The sequence below is a fragment of the Mesocricetus auratus genome, unplaced genomic scaffold (assembly GCF_017639785.1).
Source record: "Mesocricetus auratus isolate SY011 unplaced genomic scaffold, BCM_Maur_2.0 Super-Scaffold_15014, whole genome shotgun sequence".
NCBI classification, from domain to species: domain Eukaryota; kingdom Metazoa; phylum Chordata; class Mammalia; order Rodentia; family Cricetidae; genus Mesocricetus; species Mesocricetus auratus.
Genome location: NW_024429186.1, coordinates 12711272 through 12732281, shown reverse-complemented (window position 1 = coordinate 12732281; position 21010 = coordinate 12711272). Strand labels below are relative to the sequence as shown.

At 46.3% G+C, this 21010-nt stretch overlaps 1 long non-coding RNA gene and 1 pseudogene across 1 annotated transcript in view; one reads left to right on the top strand and one right to left on the bottom strand.

Annotated features, from left to right (window-relative positions):
• LOC121139249 overlaps positions 1 to 19361 on the bottom strand; it is a 29251-nt gene extending 9890 nt beyond the window's left edge. The window contains exon 1 of the long non-coding RNA XR_005876149.1: positions 19092 to 19361. This is a non-coding gene — a long non-coding RNA (uncharacterized LOC121139249). The remainder of the gene's footprint in view (positions 1 to 19091) is intronic.
• On the top strand, positions 14624 to 14737 carry LOC121139665 (annotated as a pseudogene).
• Positions 19362 to 21010: the final 1649 nt, after the last annotated feature.

The window sequence follows — 21010 nt, the reverse complement described above, 5'->3', positions numbered from 1 at the left end:
CCCACCCCAACCTAGGCTTATGATTTTCTCAAAGGGGAACAAAAGAGGCAGCATGAATTTGGAAAATAGAAGAGTGCCTCAAGGTTCAACTGCATTGTGAGATGAGTTGGCTGTCCTGGAGCCAGCAGAAAAGGGTATGTGCCTGAACTCGTCCTTAGCTTATTGGCTGGTGCATCAACATGAGCTCATTCTCAGGTATTTTACTATAGATGGTCCATGGTGATACTCGAGTCTTGCCATTCCTTGTGTATCTGTCAAGACGCTTTTATAATACAATTAGAAGAGAGCTGTATGGGGAAAATATTCCTGAAGGTAATATGGGCGGGGCTCTGGATTGACCGTAAGTGCATCCCCTGCACACACAAGGCAGAGGGCAGCAGTTGTCCCAAGGTAGCCAAGTCTATTTTGAGTTGCACTGCATTTGACACACTACCTTCACACACAGCCATCACCGTTACCACCAGCACTATCACTGCCACCGCCAGCATCATCATTGTCACCACAATAATCACCACCACTGTGATGATTTGAATGAGAATGGTCTCCCCAGGCTCATATGTTTGAATACTTGGTCCCTAGTTAGTGGTACTGTTTGGGAAGGAATAGGTGTGGTCTTGCTGGAGGTGGGTGTATCCCAGAGAGTGGGCTTTGGGTTTTCAAAAGACTCATATGATTCCCAGTCCTCCCTCCTCTCTGCCTCATGGTTGTGGATCAGGATGTGAGCTCTCAGCTGTTCCCTTTGCTCCACCTCAATGAACTCTACCCCTCTGGAAACATAAGCCAAATAAAATGCTTTACTTTTTAGTTGCCTTGGTCTTTGTATTTTATTACAGCAGTGGAAAAGTAATTGAGACCACCATAATCACTGTCATCATCACTACAAAAACACCACCAATCACTTCCACTGCTGGTATTATCATCACCACTGTCACCATCACCACCACCACAGGACCATCAATCACTGCCGCTACCATTAACACCACGTATCCATCATTATATCCACCACCAGCACCATTATGATCATCACCAACACCACAGTCATCATCGCCACTAGCACCCCAGCACCATTATTCAGTACCATTACCATCCATATCCCAACACCATCATTATCATCATCATCACCACTGCCCACTACCACCATTATCAACACTCCATCTCCGTCGCTGCTACCACTGTCACCATCACTACCGCCACTCTCAACTCTTGCAACAGAGAACACAGCAGTTTTTATGTAGGAGATAAAGAGTGTTCCTTTAACTCTGACTCTGCATGACTGAGGTCTCACCATTTCAAGTTGTATCTCTGATGTTCAAGAATAGGGGGAGAATGGTCAATGGTTTCGTCTCCTCTAGAGGTACAGATTACTGTGTTCCCTTACCCAGCACTCATAGGAGCAGGGAGACCATTGCGTTCTCTTCAGCAGAAGATGTACTTATCCAGGACAAGAAAATTGGTTTAAACACAATGCAAAGTTTAGGCAATGTGTCTTGGCTGGATCTTGATGAATCTGGATCTGGAGGATCCCTTTTCTTTAAATAATGATTGTAGTATATTAATATCAACCTTTGTTACTAGTTATAAGTTATCATTTTTTAATCATTGCTGTCATGTATATCTTCTTAAGCTCCTTTCTATAGATATGAACTCCAGGTGTCTCTGCTCTTCAAATCAGTGAAGTTAATGTATTTCCCCTCTGAACCTAACCTTGAATTATCCTTCCGTATTATTGGTGGGATGGTTGATATTTACAAATTGTCCTTCAGAAAAAAGACCCTTTCGTTGTGTAGCATTTGTTGAGTTCCCTGTTGTGAATGCTCCCAGCATGGGTTATTTGAATTAAGGGCTGGACACAGATGGGAAGCACCACAGCAGACCCAACAGACAGTGATGCAAACAGCATGGACAGAACAGACCATTGTAGACCAGGAGAAAGGAGTAGACTGTGGTAGGTTTGGGAACTCTTGCTCTCCTTGTGTTAAAGATAATTCTTAAATGTGATTTTATTTTATACATTCTAAGAAGTCACTTGTAGGTGAGTATGCTTGCTTTTCTCTATGTGAGGGACCCAACATTCCTCTTCTAGAGAACAGTCTATAGAAAGATGCCACCTTTTGACTTATTTGATATCCAACAGCCTGGCACATTGAGGTCATCTGTGCCCTGAGGCCTCACTTGCCCTCTGGGAGCTCTGTGGTTTAGACCCCCACTTCCTCCCCCTTTGTGTCTCCCAGTTCTCCAATCTCGTGTCTTCCTTCAGAATGCTTTCATTGATAATAATCTTGGAGCTAAATCTAGATCCTCTGGTCTTCTCCATCCTCTTCTTTTCAATTGTCTTGGGTGCTGGTTGGGGTCGCCTCAGTCTGTCACTCTGAGTCCTCTATGAAATGGAAACGACTCGACATGCTGATATGGAGGAGGAGTCCTTTGAAGAAATGGGTTCATAAGACTGGAGGTGCAGGCCCACTTTCTGCAGGTTTGGGGCTGATGAGGATCTGCAGGTGGAATCTGAGCATCACTGTGGGCAGGCTTCTTTCTTACTTTGACGCAAGTATTTGTTGCATCACAGCCTTGGGAAGCTTAGCTCAGGTCAAGCCCCATTGTGGAGGGAAGTCTGTTTGTGTTACTCAGTGTACTGATTGAAATGGAGACCTTCTGATAAGCAACTACACAGAGCCATCTGGAACAATGATCAAACATCCCAGTGCCATGGCCTAGCCAGGTCAGAGTACAAGATCATAACACTAAAGAACGCCAAAGACCTTTGTTCTGCCTGAACATTGAAATGAACAGGTTATATGGATGCCCTTCTCAGAGGGGAACAGAAAGATGCCCCCACTCCATGGAGCTGCCTGGAGATGTAACTAGGTTCAGTCAAACCATGAGGTAACCCCTCTTAGGTGTTTTTTAAATTGTTATTGTTTGTAAATAGCATTTGTCAGCAGTGGTGTGTGTGTGTGTATGTGTGTGTGTGTGTGTGTGCACACTCATGTACATGTAGAAAGTGTAGAAGGGTGTAGTTTCTGGGCACATAACCTCTCCAAGAGCCGAATTTGCTCACAATCTGAAACCAAGCTTGGGAGACAGTTTAGCTTCTGTCCTTGTCTCCTGGTCTCTAAAGGAAGCTGTTAAAGAATGACTTTGGGAAGGAATCAGTGTCTGATGGCAGAGGCTGGCCAGGAAGTGTGCAGAGCCCTGGTGAGGCAATCCCTCGGGCATCTCCCTCCCTCTGTTTGTGGGCTGTCACCTTTCCCCTCTCCTGCACGTTTGTGTCTTGACTCTGGGGTTTGTTGGGACTGGGCAGAGGACGCTGGTGAACCCACCTGAGCCGCTGGAGCCTTCTCGTGCTGTGATTGAGGTTGTAAAGGAGTGACACAGGACAGCTGGAGATGCAGGCAGCTTTCCCGGAGAAGCAGGAGAGAACATGCAGCTGGGTAGATGGGCTGGGCATTGGCCACAAAGTCACACAGGTGGGACACTGCTAGCTAATCTTGGTGAAAGGATGGCGAACTGAACTTCCTCCTTGGGAATTATTCCATGTGTGAAACTACATTGGGAGCTCCGAGTGGGAACTGATCTATGATTTGATACGTGATTCTCAGTCTCCTGTGTGTGTGTGTATGTATGTATGTGTATGTGTATATATGTGTGTGTGTCCACATACATTGATGTGACTCCCAAGGGGAGAAAAAAAAGTAAGTCACCACACCATCACCTAAGAAGCACTGAATTCACTCTGCAGACAGTTACCAGTCACAAGTCAGCGTCAGCCTAAAGACAAAGGTGACTAAAGCTTTCTGGATAGGTTTTTTTCTCCCCACTCCCAGAGGTCAGGAATAAAACCCGCACTCACCAACAAAGATTGCCCCATACAGTTCGTTGCTCAGGAGGTTTGCTGTGCCTATCCCTAGACAGACACTGTCTACTTTCTCCTCTTTGAGTTGTTTCATTTCCCACAGCACCGAACTTTTCAACAAGAAACAGCATTTGTTGTCAAATCTGTACCACGCCATCCTCAGGCTGGGGATGGCAGAGTCACTAACTGTGCCCATGATCCCTCTTCAGGCTCCAGGTAGAAGCAGGCACTTTGCTTCCAAGAGAAGTCATCGGGTTCCAAGTAGCTGTTCCTGCCACTCTCTGACCAGTGGTCAGTCTGGCCTCTGACCCTGGAGCTCGTGCTCACAAGCCTTGGCCTGACCTGCTGCACCAAGTTAAGCCGAGCGGGTGGAAGGACAAGGCTGCGGCTCTAACTTCACGAAGCATGGAGCGGCAGGGAGAATTTGATTAAAATATGCATTCCCCCAAGAGAACGGCTGGTCCCCGTCTGGAAATTAATTAATGCTAATAGTCCACAATCAAAACTGCTTTTGGAAATCTTCTTAGAACATTAACTAAAATGTTCATCTTTTAAATGCGTTTGCCTCAACCACCGAGACTAAAAGCTTCGTTTGCTCCATGCAAATGTGAGGGCGAGGAGAGACGAGGGAAGAGGCAGAGACTTTAAATGTGTTAAGCCTGAAGGTGGCTTCCTTCTGAACCCAAACCTGCTCCTGGGGCCAGGGCACAGTGACGATTAGTCTCTGAGATGGAGGGGAGTGGCCTGGAATTGAATTCTGCTACCTGGGCCTGTCATGCGGGTTTCTGATGGGGGTCACCCGTTGGCGGTCTCTGGTATGAGGGAGAAGAGTTAGCAGAGCTGTGGAAAGCTGTACACCCAGCTCAGTGGTCCATCAGTGGACTCTGCACAGAACAGTCTCTGAGCATCTTCCCGTGCCAGAAGTGGGAGGTCCTACGCACTGCATCCGCATCCTGTGTCCACCATCACTGCACTGAGTTGCCCATTTGCCTGCTTCCCACCAACAAGCAAACAGGGCTTGCTCCCCAGAGATAGGAGGTTGGAGTGGGACACAGACAGTGTCAGCTGAAAGATGGTTTTGTGATATGTCCTATCAGTGGTTCTCGTGAGTGACGACCCCTTGGGGGCTCACAAATCTGATAGCCTACGTATCAGATATTTACATTATGATTACAGTTATGGAGTAGCATTGGTATGTATGTTTATGTATGTAAAAGAGCTTGTGTGTGTGTTTGGGGGATGAAACTGAGAGTTTTCACTGTGGAGCTCAGGCTAAGGCAGGCCTGGGCTGCAGGAGCAGCACAGGAGGGAGGGAATAGCCTCCGGTGTGTTAGCAGGCTCTCCTCCTTGTTCCATGGCATCCCTGGCCTCCACCCATCAGATGCCAGTTATGATAAATAGGCTTGTCCTTGGAGTCTGTGTGATGTCTTCCCTCAGCATAGAAGGCAGTCAGCGAGTGCAGATGGGAGACATTAGGTGAGGGGGTGGTAACACCATTTCAAAAGGGCTGTGCCTGTGGACACTGTCAACCTTTGTCTCCCAGAAGCTTTCTCTGGTCCAGTAGCTCATGTTTGCCCACGAAGACACTGTCAGTTTTACTTGCTTTAAAATTTAAATTTGCATGTGTTGTAATTTTAAAAACTGTAAGAGAGTATTAAAATGCATCTTGATCTTTTAAATGGAGTTTTAACTGTCTTGTCAGTGTCAGTACTGGCTGGACACATGGGTAATGGGAGATTTTCATTAAAACGGGGCTATCTATCTTACTACTATTGTCTCAGTCGAGGTGAGTTCATTTAAAAACTTTAATATCAGGGAATCTCATTTCAAAATAAACTGTGATAAGATAGATATTAATATTTGAACAATAAAAAAATCAGCTGGGTGTGGTGGCATTCCCTTGCATTCCCAACACTTTGGAGCTGAAGCAGGGGGGATTCAAAGTCAGCCTGGGGTGCATAGTGAGCTCTTATCCGCTAACCCCAACCCCAAGCCAAGAGAGCAGACCCTCGTCATTGCTGCACTCTAGAGACTAACGTCTTGGTTTTGATTTGGAGGGAAAAGTGTGGTTGTAGAGGGAAGCCTGGGTTGAGTGGCCATGTTCTGAACCCAGGGGGATGTCCCTCAGCAGCCATGCAGAAAGGTCAGGCTGGGGCTTGTGGGCCTTGGCCTTCTTGGCATCCGTGTTGAGACCAGGGCTGGCTGAGACCTTCTTCCCACTCATGACTAGTCTGCCCCCTCCGTGCTGTCTTTCCTCGTGCTTTTCTTCCCTGCGTTGTTATGGGCAGGCCTCTGCCTCTTCCCTCTCCACTCAGCAGCTCTTTTCTTTAAACCTGGTTCTGCACTCAGCTCCCAGCCTCCCAGCCTCTCTTACGGAATATTCAAGCAGACGCTCTCTAGGGCTCAGCCATGCTCAGCCCTGCAGCTGGCTCCCAACCATGGCTGTGATACTGACAGTTCCAGTCACTGCCCCTACTCACAGTGTACCCAGAGCCTTGTCCTGCTTGCATGGAGACTCTGGGTCGTCTTAGCTGCTCAGAGCATTCAAGTCTGGTCTTGGGTGTTTCAGCTACTCCACTGACCGTGCTTCATTTGTAGTCATAGATGCCTATTTCCCCATTAAACATGGACCCTCTTGAGGTCAGAGGCTGACTCTCAGTCATCAGCCTCGTCAGTGCATGCTCAGTCTAGCTTGTGACCCCAGTGTGACTCTTCGTGCAATGCAAGATTTATCATGGTGCCTCCAGAAAGAATGATGGGGCTTGCACGAGCTGACATGATTATTATTAGAATTCATTTATTAAAAAACTTCATATATTTTATTATCCCAAACACTGCATTTCAAGACATTTTTTATGCTAAACATGACAAATGGATAGCTTTCCCTAGGTTTTTTTCCCTTTTAATTATTTGCATTCATTTTATGTTTCAAAGACATTTTAACATTGGGCAACCAACTGATTGATTAACCAGGCATTATTAATGGGGATATTAGAAAAATTAACATCAAAACTTTTACTGCAAGTTGAATGAGATCTTCAACCACCTGGCCAAATTGAAGAATGGATTACCAGCTCTGACAGCACAAGAGAAGGTGAACTTGGGAGGTATGTAGGGAACCTAGAAGTGTAGCAGCATCACAGAGTCCAACAGGGACTCCCAGAGACCCTGCACCTTTGGCTGATCTCTCCAGCTAAAGTGTCTCAGCTACATGCTAAAGAGTGCCGAATAAGCTATCTGGATCTCTGGTCATTCTCCCCGTCAAGGGGTTCCACAAAGCCCTTACATTATGAGTGACGCTGAAATAAGTGGGTGGGCATTTTTCTTGTGCCAACAGCTCTTAGAAATTTCCAGAAAGAGGGTATTCTCACATTAATAACCTTCACACTAGGTGATTTCCAAGTGTCATGCATTTGTCCATTCTTTCAGGCAGCTGGTGTCTGTGAGCATCTAACCGCTAACAGCATCCTTAGAGACCCTGGAGACACAGCTGAGCAAGAAAGCATCTTCACTCTGGCGTTGCCTCACCCTCGGATCATCCTATCCAGATGTGCAGAGAACCCCATCTTCACTGGTTGCTGGGCCGACTTAGAATGTCAGTCCCACTTCTCAGCTTGTTGGCTTTGAGCATGAGTGTAGGGTTCACTTGTCACTCGCCCCCTAGGCTTACTCTGAAAACATCAGCAGTCCATGAAAACAGGTCAGGGAGGGGGTCTTTTGCTAAGCATGATGGCTTCTAACACTCAGGATCCCCAGTCAGCGGTGTGGTTATTAATGTTTGGGGGAAAACACACATCTAAAAATGACCCAGTTGCACACTTTCCTGTGTGTTGTCCATGTTCAGTAGTAAGTAAGGTTATTGTTTGTGCTGTAGAATAGTCTCTGAGGCCTCGAGTCTACAATTCCTTATGGATGCCAGAATATGTCATGAAGTCCTGTAGGAATCTACATTCACTGACTTACCCAATTGGTTACTTGTTTCACTGTTATCCGCCCCCCCCACTACCCTGCTTGCCTCCTGGGCTGGCACACATTCTCCCAGCATCCAGAAAGCCTCTGCATCCTTGAACTGGCTCTCAGTTTCACACAGTACACTTCCTCAGTCAACGTTGCCAGATCCCATTTGCTAAATCATCATTTTGCTAACTGGAATTCAGTAGACGTACAAAGAAACACTTGCAAGCAGTTTTAATTGGTATTGAAAATAAGAAGGGGGAGGGAGAAATAAAAAGTGAGAACATTATTAAATTTTTGCTGCCATAATGACCATTGTGGAATTGGCTGGTTATTTCTCCATTAGGGCATAATGACATCCATTGTTGGCAGATCTGTGCTTGATTAAAAGATAATGACAATAATTCATTGTTTGCTACTCTCTACCTTGAGACAAGGTAACCACAAGTTTAAAGAAGGATGTACAAGAGGTAAATTACACGTTGCTAAATATGAAACAGCACCTTGCTCGTCCTGGTTTATAATAATAAAAACAACAATTTCAGATGGAACGTATATTTAGTAGGTTCTCCTCCAGAAGCAGAGACATTGATCACCACGTAATTACTACAAAGGAAAAGTTGGCTAAATTGTTAGGTTTAGATCGTGTGTGAAACCGGCTCCTAGAACTGGGAAAGGAAGGGGGATTTTTTTTTTATCCTTCTGTATGCTATTCAAAGGAATGCTTTTAAATCACAGAGCTGGTGGCCATGGGAGGACCATCAGGCAGGCCTTTCCAAGCACCTGTGTATGTGAGTTTCTGTATGCAAGTGCATTTGTATGTGTAGATGTGAATGGAGGGTGGCGCCTGAGGGTTAGGGGTCAGAGGACAACCTCAGCTGCCATCCCTCACATGCTGTCTACCGCGTGTGCACAGGCGAGCAAACACACACGTGTGTGTGCATGAGTGTGTGGGTGCGTGAGAGACTGTGTGTGCATGTGTGTGTGAGAGAGAGTGTGTGGATGAGAGTATATGTGTGTGTGAATGTATGGATGAGAGAGAGTGTGTGTGTGTGTGAGAGAGAGAGTGTATGTGTGAGTGTTTGGATGAGTGTGTGTGTGTGTGTGTGTGTGTGTGTGTGTTTAGACAGGGTCTCTCATTAGCCTAGAAATCACCGGGTAGTCTAGACTGACTGGCCAATGAGCACCAGCGATCTGCCTGTCCTTGCTTCCCCAGTGCTGGGATTACAAATTCCAACCACAACTCTTGCCTTTTTTTATGTGGGTCCTGGGGCGCAAAATCAGGTCCTCATACTTGTTTGTTGATTACTCTACTCGCTGAACCTTCTCCCAGACCATTCAATCACCTTTTCAATGTACAACGTATCTGCAAATACTGTCATTCACAAGACTCATACATATGAGAGAGACAGTGCACACGGGGGTCTCGTTCCCACCCGACACCTCCTGTTTCAGTAGTTACATATTCTTCCCACTGGCCCATAGGGGTTCAGGCTCTACTCACCAGGTTTTTATTTTCTCCACCAGCAACCAAATTAACCCTTAACCCTCAGACCAGACACACCACTGCTTTGTAAGACAGTTTGGCAGTTTGGCAGTTTGGCATCTTTAAAGTCTGACAAAGATTTGCCACGCAATCCTGAATTCACTGTCCTATTCTCCAAAGAATACATTGATGCTGAGATAAACACCTGTACTCGATGGCATGGGAGAGGCACAGTTATCACAGCCCCAAACTGGGAGCAGCCAGCATGTCCTTCAGTTCATGGCTGGTGGTGAACAAATAAACAAATGATAGAAAGTCTGAACCAGGGAAATTAGTGAGCAAGCAAAAGAGATAAGCAGCCAAGCCCCCAAAAGACACGGAAAAAACCCAGATACCGATTCCTGAGTTATATAAGTTAGCCTAAGATGTGGGCACAGCATTGCGGAAAAATACCCAGAAGTGTAGCTGGGTCGTGTGTAAGCTGAATTTATGCAAAGAATTTAAAAGGAAGATCTGTCTCTATAGATGAGAAGGTTTGTGTCTTCACTCAACACACATTTTCTGGGTGTCATTTCTGCTCAGTGGACTGCCAGGACCAAAGTAAACAGCTGCTGCTTTTCAGAGGCCACCAGGTAGGGAGAGGGGAGGGAGGAAGAGCCAGCTAAGTGAAGTCTGCTGAGGTTCAGAAGGTCATGGTTCTGAGAGAAGGAAGTCCTGGATTGGAGCCCCACACCGGGATCAGACTGAAAGGAAGAGGGTAAAATGTGCCTCAGTGCGAGGGACAGTATGTCACAAACCCTGGTCTTTGAAAGAAGATAGCTCTAAGACTGATGTACTCTACAGGCCAGAGCACAGGCTGCAGAGCCGGGCTTCCCAGGGTCCAGTGTCCTTTGTGCTGTGAGAACTTGGACAGCTTTGGGAGCGCTGTTAACCTTATATGGTCTCAGCTTCCAGGCTTGGTGGGAGCCTGGAGTGCCTGAGTACAGAGCCACTTGTGGCAGAGGATGCATCTTCAATGTTATCCACCACAGTGGCCAATGTGTCCTAAGCACCCAGTCACAAGGAGATTCAAAGGGTAAGTGGACACTGCTGGCTACAGGTTTCCCCCACAGACAACGATTACGTGGCCTCAGGGTACCCGGGAGCTTAGTAAGTTAGGTATTCATCATCTCAGAATTTCATGCTCTGAACTCAGCAGGTCCCCCCAATCCTCCAGGGTGCTCTGAGAAAGTACATAAAATACAACCAAACACACCCCAGACAAATGCTAAAACCGCCCGCTTCTCCCTCATGCCCGTAGCAGGAAAACCCAGAATGAATGATGGTCCTAACAATGGCCCCCAGCTTCTGTAAACACACTTCCAGAAAGAGGTCTGACCCCTCTCACCAGGCAGCTCTTGCTGATGCACACAGCTACTCGAGGGTTTGTCCGGAGATGAGTCCAGGCTGTATTCCTCGTAACTTCTTCATCTTCTCATTTTCTACACAGAATTCCAGTAAGACACTAGACCCTCAGCCAGAGGAGAAGAAAAAGAGCTGAGGCTTGTTTTGAACACTGTGTTTTTTTCTCTTCTGCAGGAAGAGCCCACTTCTTCCTGCTGTTGTCTTCAGAGCCTGTCCAGTCCTAGAGCCATCTTGGATTTTAGTCCTTTTTAGAATTAAAGCCAACCTGCAGCTGCATGCTGGGATTTCTCTGAGCTCTGCTTTCTGGAGAAAGTTCAGGACAGTGCTACCCTGGTGCTGGAGTGGGTGCCGTAGCTTTGTTCTGTTACCTTCTCCTCGGTGGAGGGATACCTTAGCATCCCCTGGGAACCTCTCTCTGTTGTAATTTTAAAAAGCAACACTTGAGAGAAAGACACCATGCAGCAGAGCTTTACTGGAGGGGTTTTAATGGGGGAAAGTGAATGGGAAAAGGTGGGGAGGGGAGAGGGGAGACCTGCCTGTGCATGCAGAGGAGAGAGAGAGAGACAGAGAGAGAGAGAGAGAGAGAGAGAGAGGGAGAGAGAGGGAGGGAGGAGGTGGCAGGGCCCTTTTAACAGAGAAGTGCACAGGTGGTAACTCTTAGTGGCTGTAGCAGCTGAGGGCATATCCTGTCAGAACCCCAAAGGACAGGCCAGCAGAGATGCCTGAATGCCAACACTCTCTCCATCCCATCATTGGCTATTCCTCCCAAAAAGAAGGTTCAGTACCAATTGGGATATTTTCCAGAAATGGCCTGGGATTTCTGGCTTAGATCCCCCTTTTGTCCTGTAAGCCCAGGGCATGTGAGCTCTGCTTTGCCCTAGATATAGCATCGGGCTCCCCACAAAGGGTTATTTGCCACCCCCAACTCCCAGGAGAGAAATGTCAGCAGTGCACACTGGGAGCAACTCCTACTGCATATTGGTCCACTGTGATTGGTCGTCTAGATGGCTGTCATCTGTTGGCTCTGGCTGGCTTCTCAGTACATTTCAAAATTATATGGGGAGGGGACTCATCCTAGCTGGCTCATGAATCCTACAACTGCATGGAGTTGTCCCCGGGGACCTGTTATTTCTGTCACCCATTGCTTTTTGCTGTATGTGACTTCTCAGACTCTGTGTCATTGCACATGCACAAGCTTCAGAGGAGAGGCAGGGTCTTCAGATTGCAGGAGGCATTCAGGAAGGGCCGTGTAATCGCCTCAGCTTTTAGTGTCCCTTTCAGAGTCACCAGCAGCCGTTTTGTGAACGCTTAATCTTGACAAGACTTGATGAATTGGCCCGAACAGAATCATCCTGTAATGTAATCCGGCCACACTTAGACCCCACCACTTTATCCTTATCTCATCGAGACCCACGACCTTTAAAATAATCACATTGTCCTCTCCATGCATCTTTAAGCCCCTGTCTAATGGAGGGGGACACCCCAGCCCCAGGACCTGGCTGTTCCTTCTGTAAAGACATTAGAGACTCCTCAGATGGCTCTTGCTATGTTTTTCCTAGGCCACACTTGATTTGAGAGCATTTTGTTGTGTTGAAGAATGGTAGGAAATTTTCCTGCCCATCCAAGTACTAGGTCCAGTGTTGTTTTTCATCCTGAGAAGATAAAGGTCTGAGTTGTAGCTATTCCTGCAAATTGACTCAAAAGTCCATTTTTTGTCCACTTGCAGTTTGAAATCATCCAGAGCTGCCTGTTCTGCAGACACCAAGAAAAAGACATACTCATTTGCTCCCATCTTAAAAACAGAAATATTCATGACCTGGAAGGTGTTTCTCCCTTATAACCTCTCAACCATGCAGAAACTACATGTGGCTGCCCCTGGCCATCTTCCCAGCAGATGTACTGGACTTGAGTTAGAACACTTGTTTCAATCATTGTATTGGAAGAAGAGAGTCACTTGGGGGCAAATACTGGACTAAGGTGATATTTGCTGTGGTTCTGAGGCCAGTGAGCTCACTTCTTCTCCTGATCCTCATTCTGTGTGGGTACTAGAAGTTTCTATTGCTTTCTCTGCAGAGCCGTGGCCCAGCATCCCTGGAAACTTCTTCCCAATTCAAAGTTCACACCCTATTCTTTTTTGGCTTTTGATTGATTGAGTGTGTGTGTGTGTGTGTGTGTGTGTGTGTGTGTGTGTAAGCATATTTTTGACTGTTTCCCACCGTTGTTTTGGGGACAACATGGGATGGTTAGGGTTGTCAACTTGACAGAATCTAGAATCACCTAGGAGATAGCCTGTTGGGTTTATCTTGATTGTATTAGCTTCGGTAGGAGCATCTGCCCACTCTGGGCAGCATCCACTGGCTAGGATCCTTGACTGAATAAATGGAGAAAAGGAGCTGGGCAGCAGCAGGCATTGCTTGTCTCCCTGACTGTGCATGCAGTCTGACCTGCTGCTTCAAGGTCCTCCCATTTGGACTTCGCCACTATCATGCACTGTGCCTGTGAGCTGTGAGCCAGAGCAAGCCCTTTCTGCCTTAAGTTGCTTTTGTCAGGGAATTTTGAATCAGCAACAGAAAAGTAGATAAGACATAAGGTCTTTCATTGGCCCAGACTCTGGAATTCTGAACTCAGGTCCTCCTGCTTGCAAAGGTCCCTTCTGAGTGATCTCATCTGGAGTCAGCCCATGTTGATTTGTCTGTCTAGGCTAATGTCAGCCTCCTATGTATAAGAGAGGACAATGGCACCAGTTCCTCTGCTTCCAAAGACTCAACAAGGACAGAGCATGGGATGGGATGGAGGAGAGATGTCTCTGCAGTCTTTTCTCCATACATTCTTATCTTTAAAGAACTGTCAAATCAGCCAAAAAAAAAACCCAAACACAAACCACAACAAATACCTGTTTTCTTTGGTAAACATGAAGTCTGGAGAGATGGCTCCACCAGATAAGTGCTTGCTGTGCTGGAACGAGGATCTGAATTTGGTCTCTCTGACCCATATGAAAAAATAAACATGGCATCACGCACTTGTGATCCCCAAGCAGAGACAGAAAGAGCCCTTGTGCTCACTGGCCAGCCAGCCTAGACTAATCAGAGAGCCCAGGACTCACTGAGAGACTTGTCTCCAAAACGGTACAGGTGGAGCCTCAGAAGCAAACTCTAAAGTTGACCTCTAGCCTCCTTATACACTCATACAACAGTCCAAATATATGTGAACCCTATACAGGAACATACATGTGCATGCACACACATACATGTACCATGCATGCACATGCTATCACATACATACAACATGCACACACAGATACATGTGCACACATCTGTAACACATCCATGATCTCATACACACGTATTTACACAAATTTAGCAAAGCTACTATATTGTGTTTCCCTTGAAGGGAGATACTTGAAAATAACTCACATTGTATGAATTCAATACTGTGACCCATTCATTCAGTAGAATTTTCTAAGGGCTGCTGTATCATCATCCAATCTTTGATGGACATATGAAAGACACTGATGCTTACTTCTTACTGTGCACTGGCCTGGCCCTTCCTTGAAAACCAGCTTGAGGGCTGACTATGACACTTATATATTACATTTTGCATTCTCTTCATCCCTGGTCCACGGCAAACCTGAATGACGTTCTTCACCACACTGGTGAAGTAGTTAGGGAATGAGTCACAGCAGTGAGTAAAATAATTAATGTCATTTAACATGCATCACTTAATTAGGGAGTAATATTGGGAGCAAAAGAATAGGCAGACCGTGACCAAATGTGGGCAGGGATGACTATGGCACCCTCCAGAATGAGGTAGACGATCATGCCAGGTAAAAGGGCTCTGGGCTGAGTGGATGGCTTAGTAGGTAGAGCGGCTGATTTGGAAGTGTGAGGACCTGAGTTTTATCCCAGAATCCACATTAAAAAATTCCAGTGCTCACTTTGGCAGCACATATACTAAAATTGGAACAATACAAAGAAGATTAATAAGGCCCAAGTGCAAGGATGACACGCAGATTCATAATTCATGAAGTGTTCAATATTTTCACAAGCGAACCCACAGAAACAACTTATATGGGTTCATAGGAGCTCACAAACTCTGAACTGACAGCCAGGGAGCCTGCATGGGACTGACCTAGCCCCCCCTACACATGTGTGACAGTGATGTAGCTTGGTCTTCTTGTGCGACTCCTGCTAGAGGGATCTGGGCCTGTACCTAACTAACACTATGGTTGACTTTTTCCTAACACTGGGTTGCTTTGCCCAACCTTAATACAAGGAGAGGAGCTTAGTCAATTTGATACACCATGCTTTGTAGTCACCCATGGGAGGCTTGTCCCTTTATGAACAGAAACAGAGGAAGAGTGGGTTGGGGGGACAGAGAGGAGGTAGGTGGGGGGAATGGGAGGAGAGGAGGAAGTGGAAACTGTGGTCAGTAAGTAAGATAAATGAAAATTGTAATTAATAAAAACTATAAAAAATTCCTAGGCATGAGGGTTGGTACATGTAATCCCTGTGTGGAGGAAGCAGAGGCAAGTATATCCCTGAGTTCACTAGACAGCCAGCTGAGCATATTGTCTTAGTTTGGATTACTATTGCTGTTGTGAAACACTGACCAAAAGCAACTTGAAGAGGGAAGAGTTTATTTCAGCTTACGACTCTCAGGTCACACTCCATCACTGGGGGGGAGTTGGGGCAAAGGCTGTGCAGGAATGCCGCTTACTGGCATGGTCCTCATGGTCCACTCAGTTTTCTTTCTTATACAGCCCAGGACTACATGACTAACCGTATCACTACCCACAATGGGCTGGGTCCTCTATCATCATCCTTAATCAAGTAATGTTGGACTGATTTGCCTACAGGTCAATCTGATGGAGGTATTTTCTCAATTAGGATTCCCTTTTCCCAGATATATTTAGGCTCATGTCAAGTTGACAAAAACTCTCTAGGACACCTACTTATCTAGTGATATCCTGGCCAGTGAGAGGTCCTGTTTCAAAAAAGAAAAGAAATGAAAAGACAACCCACCAACAAATCAACAAGAATAACCCCCCCCCCAAAAAAAACCCTAACCAACTAACCACCAAACAAACAAAAATCTCAAGGTGGATGGAATCTGAGCAAAGACAATGGAGGTTGTTACACACACAGACACACACACACACACACACACACACACACAGACACACACAGACACACAAGGAGAGACAGAGAGAGAGAGAGACAGAGACAGAGACAGAGACAGAGCTTAGAAGCTAGAGGAGACTCCTTGTATCCTTGTAGCTCAATCCCTTACCCTGACTTATTTTGGTTTGCACAGTAGCTTTGGAACATCAGCCGCTCCAGCATAGGAAGTTGCCCTCACCCTCGGAGGAGGCAGTCCCCACAGGGACACAGGGGTGGAGAGGAGGTGCGGACCCTGGCTGTTGAAAGCTAAGCAACACAAGCATCCACTCACGTCTTCTCCAAGACATGAAATCCGCCTTCAGCTTATTTACCTGAGAATGAATTTCACTTTGAAGAGGCCTTTATGTCGCTGGAGATGAGGCAGTGGAGATATAAGCCATTTGAACAAGGGTACTGCACATTTGTCTTTATAACAATTTGTGTGTAACAGCTTTTATGCAAATGATGCTAAAGTGGCACCTTTTTTTCTAAATTGGACATTTTTATGGTTATAATTTTCTTCTGTAATAACACCAAAAAAAAAAGAAGAAGAAAGAAAAGGAAGAAAGAAGTTAGGAGAAGAAGATGATGAAGAAGGCTGTCCCTGTGGGCTGGAACATTTCAACTTCCAGCACCCTCTCATAAAGTTAGGGTGACAAGTTTCTTTCATTTGCCCCAACATTGACAAAAGGGTGCTCTCTGTCTCCGTCTTCCTTCTTTCAGGGAGGTTAAACTTTAGGTGCCCCCATCAGCAACCCTTGGCACTGGGAATGATCTGGCAAGTGTCTCACCCAGCTTCCAACCTCCCTCCCCCCAGTCCTTCCTCTCCCAAGGTGAGAAGCTCCAGCTACAGGATTGGATTTCAGTTTCAGCACTTGTTCTGTCTTTCACATTCATCCCCACTTTCCCCCAAGTCAGACAGGTGACTTTTAGAAACAATAGGGTTTAATTGACTTTGATACAATTGGATTTATATACAGTATTCTGGGCAACTATCCCAAGGTACTCATAGAATAATCCACATTATTGTTGCTTAATCGACCGAAAATTTTTGCAGAGGCAACAGAAGACGGTGTATATTTCAAACAATGACTTAAATTTACCCAAGGACTCAGCTAAACAATATATATAATTTGTGGCGGTGGAGGCCTTTGGGATGGGTACAGCTAGAAGGTCGTAGCAAGCGGTGGAGAGGCGGGAAAGACAGAGGTGCTGGGAGGAAGTAGAACAGACAGTGATGGTTTTTGAGCCTGACCTTGGAGGAGTTGATTTTTCTGTGCTTTGGTTCTGCAGTTTTAAAAAGAGGGTTCTTTCCTGACAGTTAAAAACTGTAAAGACAATGGTTTGAAAGGATTGTGTAAATGCATCACTGGGACTTGCTGCAGAGCACATATGTGGTTTGGGAATTTGGAGGGAGTGAGGGAAGGAGACTCTAAGAGGCAAGCTGGTGACAGCGTGTACACTCCAGGAAAGAGACTAGAGCATAGCTTTAGGACACCTGGCATCTAAGGCAGGTGCACAGCTCTCCAGATATATGACACTCGAGACAATGTCTGCTCATTCCCAACTTCTATCTTCATAAGTCTAGCATGGCTGGATCCACACACCTCTGATGGGGTAAGCCACTCACAACATAATTGTGTCCCCATCCTAGCAGTGACATGGTCTAGGAAGGCCCCAGTCAAGGCACTGGCTGACTTGATAGCTGATATTTCTCACCTCCAGGATGGCACTTTCTGAGACTTCACATGGTGGAAGGGGCAAAAGGGCTGCACTGATCTTTTTTTAGAGGGGTTAAAATTCCAACTGTGAGCATGGGGCTTCAGACATAGCCACTCCCCTGAGTACTGTCTGTTAATATTAGCACAGGACAATCTAATAAATGTCAGATTATGGAGGGTGTGTGTAGACGCAGCCAGAGGTCTGCCATCCACTTGTCAGAGGGAGCCAGGCAGACATGCTGTCTTGTAAGGTTCTTAGGAAAAAAGAGGACCATTGCATCTCTAAATTGATGTTTATGGCATTATTGATACAGGGCCCCCTTTCTTTTCATCATTGATCTGATTTTATAAAGCCATACAGAAGACACACTCAGGTTGTCAATAGCACCCTTGCTAAAGGGTATTCACCAAGATAAAACGCGGTAGGCATTCCTTGACTTTCACTGGCATTCGACACCTAGGCTACCTGGCCCTGGGAAGTCCTGGGCAGACCCTGGAGATCAAGAGAGGGGCAAGATGTGCTCTCTGTGCCCAGACAGCTCAGGGTTTAGTTAGCACAGGGCTTGGTGGGGAGGAAAGGGACGCATGAGGTCACACATCTCTCCACAGTCCTTGGGACAGTGCTCTGGAAGGTGACCTCTGGAGAGTTGTGGAGGCTGGTGAGAGACTGTCTTTCTTCCTTAACTTTTGGTGAAACATGCATACACACTTCTCTCTCTCTCTCTCTCTCTCTCTCTCTCTCTCTTTGTCTGTCTCTGTGTGTGTGTGTCTCTCTGTGTGTGTCTGTGTAGGTATGTGTGGGTACGCATACCAGTGTGCATGTACAGAGGCCAGAAAAGATCACTGGGTGTCCTCCTCCATCATTCCCCTCCTACTTTCTCTTAAGACAAGGTCTCTCAGGATTTTTTTGAGAGAGATATGTAGCTTTTCACTCGCTCTGCAAGTCCTTGCACGTTTGTTGTTCCTACAGCGTGGAGAAGGAGAAAGCATGGCCGTGTATTCCTTTCTTCACATTTCCCTTTGCGTGTGACACATCTTCCTGAGATCCAGGCTGCTTGTTACAAACATGGGGAGGGCCAGCAAGATGGCTGAGCAGGCAAAGCTGTCTTATACTAAGTCTGATGATGTGAGTTCAATCCCTGGGACCCACAGGTAGGAAGAAGGAATCAACTCTCACAGGCTGTCCCTCTAAATTCCACTTATATGCTGAAGAATGCATACCCCCCCCACACAAATAGAATGCAATTTTAAAAAGAAAAGGGTGAGAAGAACAGTCTCAGGGACTGCTGAATGAGTCAGTGCATCTGACCCTGGCTGGTCATTTCACCAACATCCTTTCATTGTCCTCTCTGATTTGGCGATTGTGCCAATGGATAGTGACATTAGACTCACCTATCAGCTCATTAACTGGAATTGACATTTTATTTTCCAGCAGAAGGAACCTCAGAGATACTAGGATTACCACCTATAGCCCATTGGACAGATGAGAAAACTGAGAAGCAAGTAGGAGGTACCTGGATGTCGGTGACACAATAGATCTGCCATCCTGGCCAGCAGATGTCCTTGTGGGAATTCCTGGATGGAAAACCCCTCCGGGGGTTTCGTCCTGCAGGTGGACGTGTGTCGGCAGCACTGGCTTCACCGTGCTCTCCTGCAGGCGAAACTGCTCAGGGGCCAGTGTGCATACATCAGCATATCTACCCATCCTTCCAGAAGCCAGGCAGAGAGGCACATCACTATGCTGGCTGCACGAGACAAAGCAATTTGCATGGATTCTTTGTGAGCCTTCCCTCACAGTGGCACAAACTCATTAAAATCTCATGAAATTCTCCCACGTAACATGTGGAGCCATGCAAGCTGACGCCCTAAAAGTTAATATGTGTGCATTCAAGGGGAGGGGCAGGAGGGACCCGCGCATCGCAGACTGCTCATCATTGGATCCAGTTGCAGTGGACCAGGGGACCTCCTTAGCATATTTTAATTACTGTCTGGATGCCCCTGTAAATAAATGAGCCGGTGGCTGCAGCTTGGAGCAGGCTGGGGACTGAGGCAGAGGCAGAGGGTCCCAGTGGTCCTTCTCCTTGCAGCAGAGCTGAACCTGGGCATGATTGTAGCAGTGAGAAGAAAGGCTGCTGGCCTACCTGGGATTAATGAGGACCCAGGGAATGGGGGATGGCTCTAGGCTGAAGCTGGGGTCATTAAATCCTGCCGGTCATTAATCCTCTGGAAATGCCCAGGGCTGGGGTCATTATTCTTGGGAGATAAAAAATTCAGGACCAAACAGCACACGACCATGAATACTGTGCATTTCTCAGATTGGGATGTGCTATTTGTTAGCAGAGTCCAATCCCAGGAAAACAAACCTCCCTTTTACATAACCATCTTGTCTGTATAGACGGCCTCTATTTTGAGTCATAGTTTAGCTAGCATGCCTGCTGTGTGCCTACTGTGTGCCAGCAATTCGGTAAACCTTTGCCTTAACCCCTTTGCTAGGCGAAGACACTGAAGGTCAGAGAGTTTAGATGTCTTAGAGAAAGTCACACAGCAGAACAACAATAGGTCAGTGTGCACATGACCTATGAGTAAGTTCAGCTTCACGTTGACACTGCTGCAACAGCTGATGACATTTGTCACTACAACCTCTGGGTCACACACTGTCTCCCTGAAGAGAGGGCGTAGGCTTGAAAACAAGCCTAAGTGATGCGGAGTACTGACAGGGACGAAAACCACCCCTATGTACACAGATGTACTTCTCGTCCCTCAGTTTCTTCATCTGGAAATTGGGGCAGTCGTCATGCCAGCTTTAGGGCTGCTGGGTGGACAAGAGAGCAGTTTTCACAGAGAACCGAGGAAAGGGGAACAGTGCAGAGTTGGAAGCATAGACATCTTTTAAAAAGAAAAAGTCAATACGGGAAGAAAGAGTAAGCTAAATTCCTGTGAAATAAAATTACAGGATGAAGAAAAGAAACACGGTTCCAAAGACTGAGTAGTCTTCCAGATTTTTCATTTGTTTCCAAGCACACCCTGTCTAGTTATTTATTGTTCTTTAAAACAACATTGGAGTGTCTTCCAGCATCAGTAGAAGTACTGGTACCCTTTGCTGCATTCTATCCTTGCAAATTAGATGCCAGAAAGGCCAGTCTTGCGTACTGTTTGACTTTCAGATCTTTTGGGTCCTGTCTCGTAAGTTCTTTGCCTGTAAAAGAGAAAAGAGGGGGTGAGGATGTGGTTTTTTTTTTCTTTTTTTTATTTTATAATTTTACAATTTTCTTGTTTTACATGTCAATCCCAGTTCCCTCTCCCTCCCCTCCTCCCGCACTCCCCTTCCCCCCTCCCTCCCACCCTATTGCCAAATCCTTCCACATAGGGGATATCTAGAGTCTGTCATTTTACTCTTGGTAGGGTCAAGGCACTCCCCTAAGAGTCCAGGCTG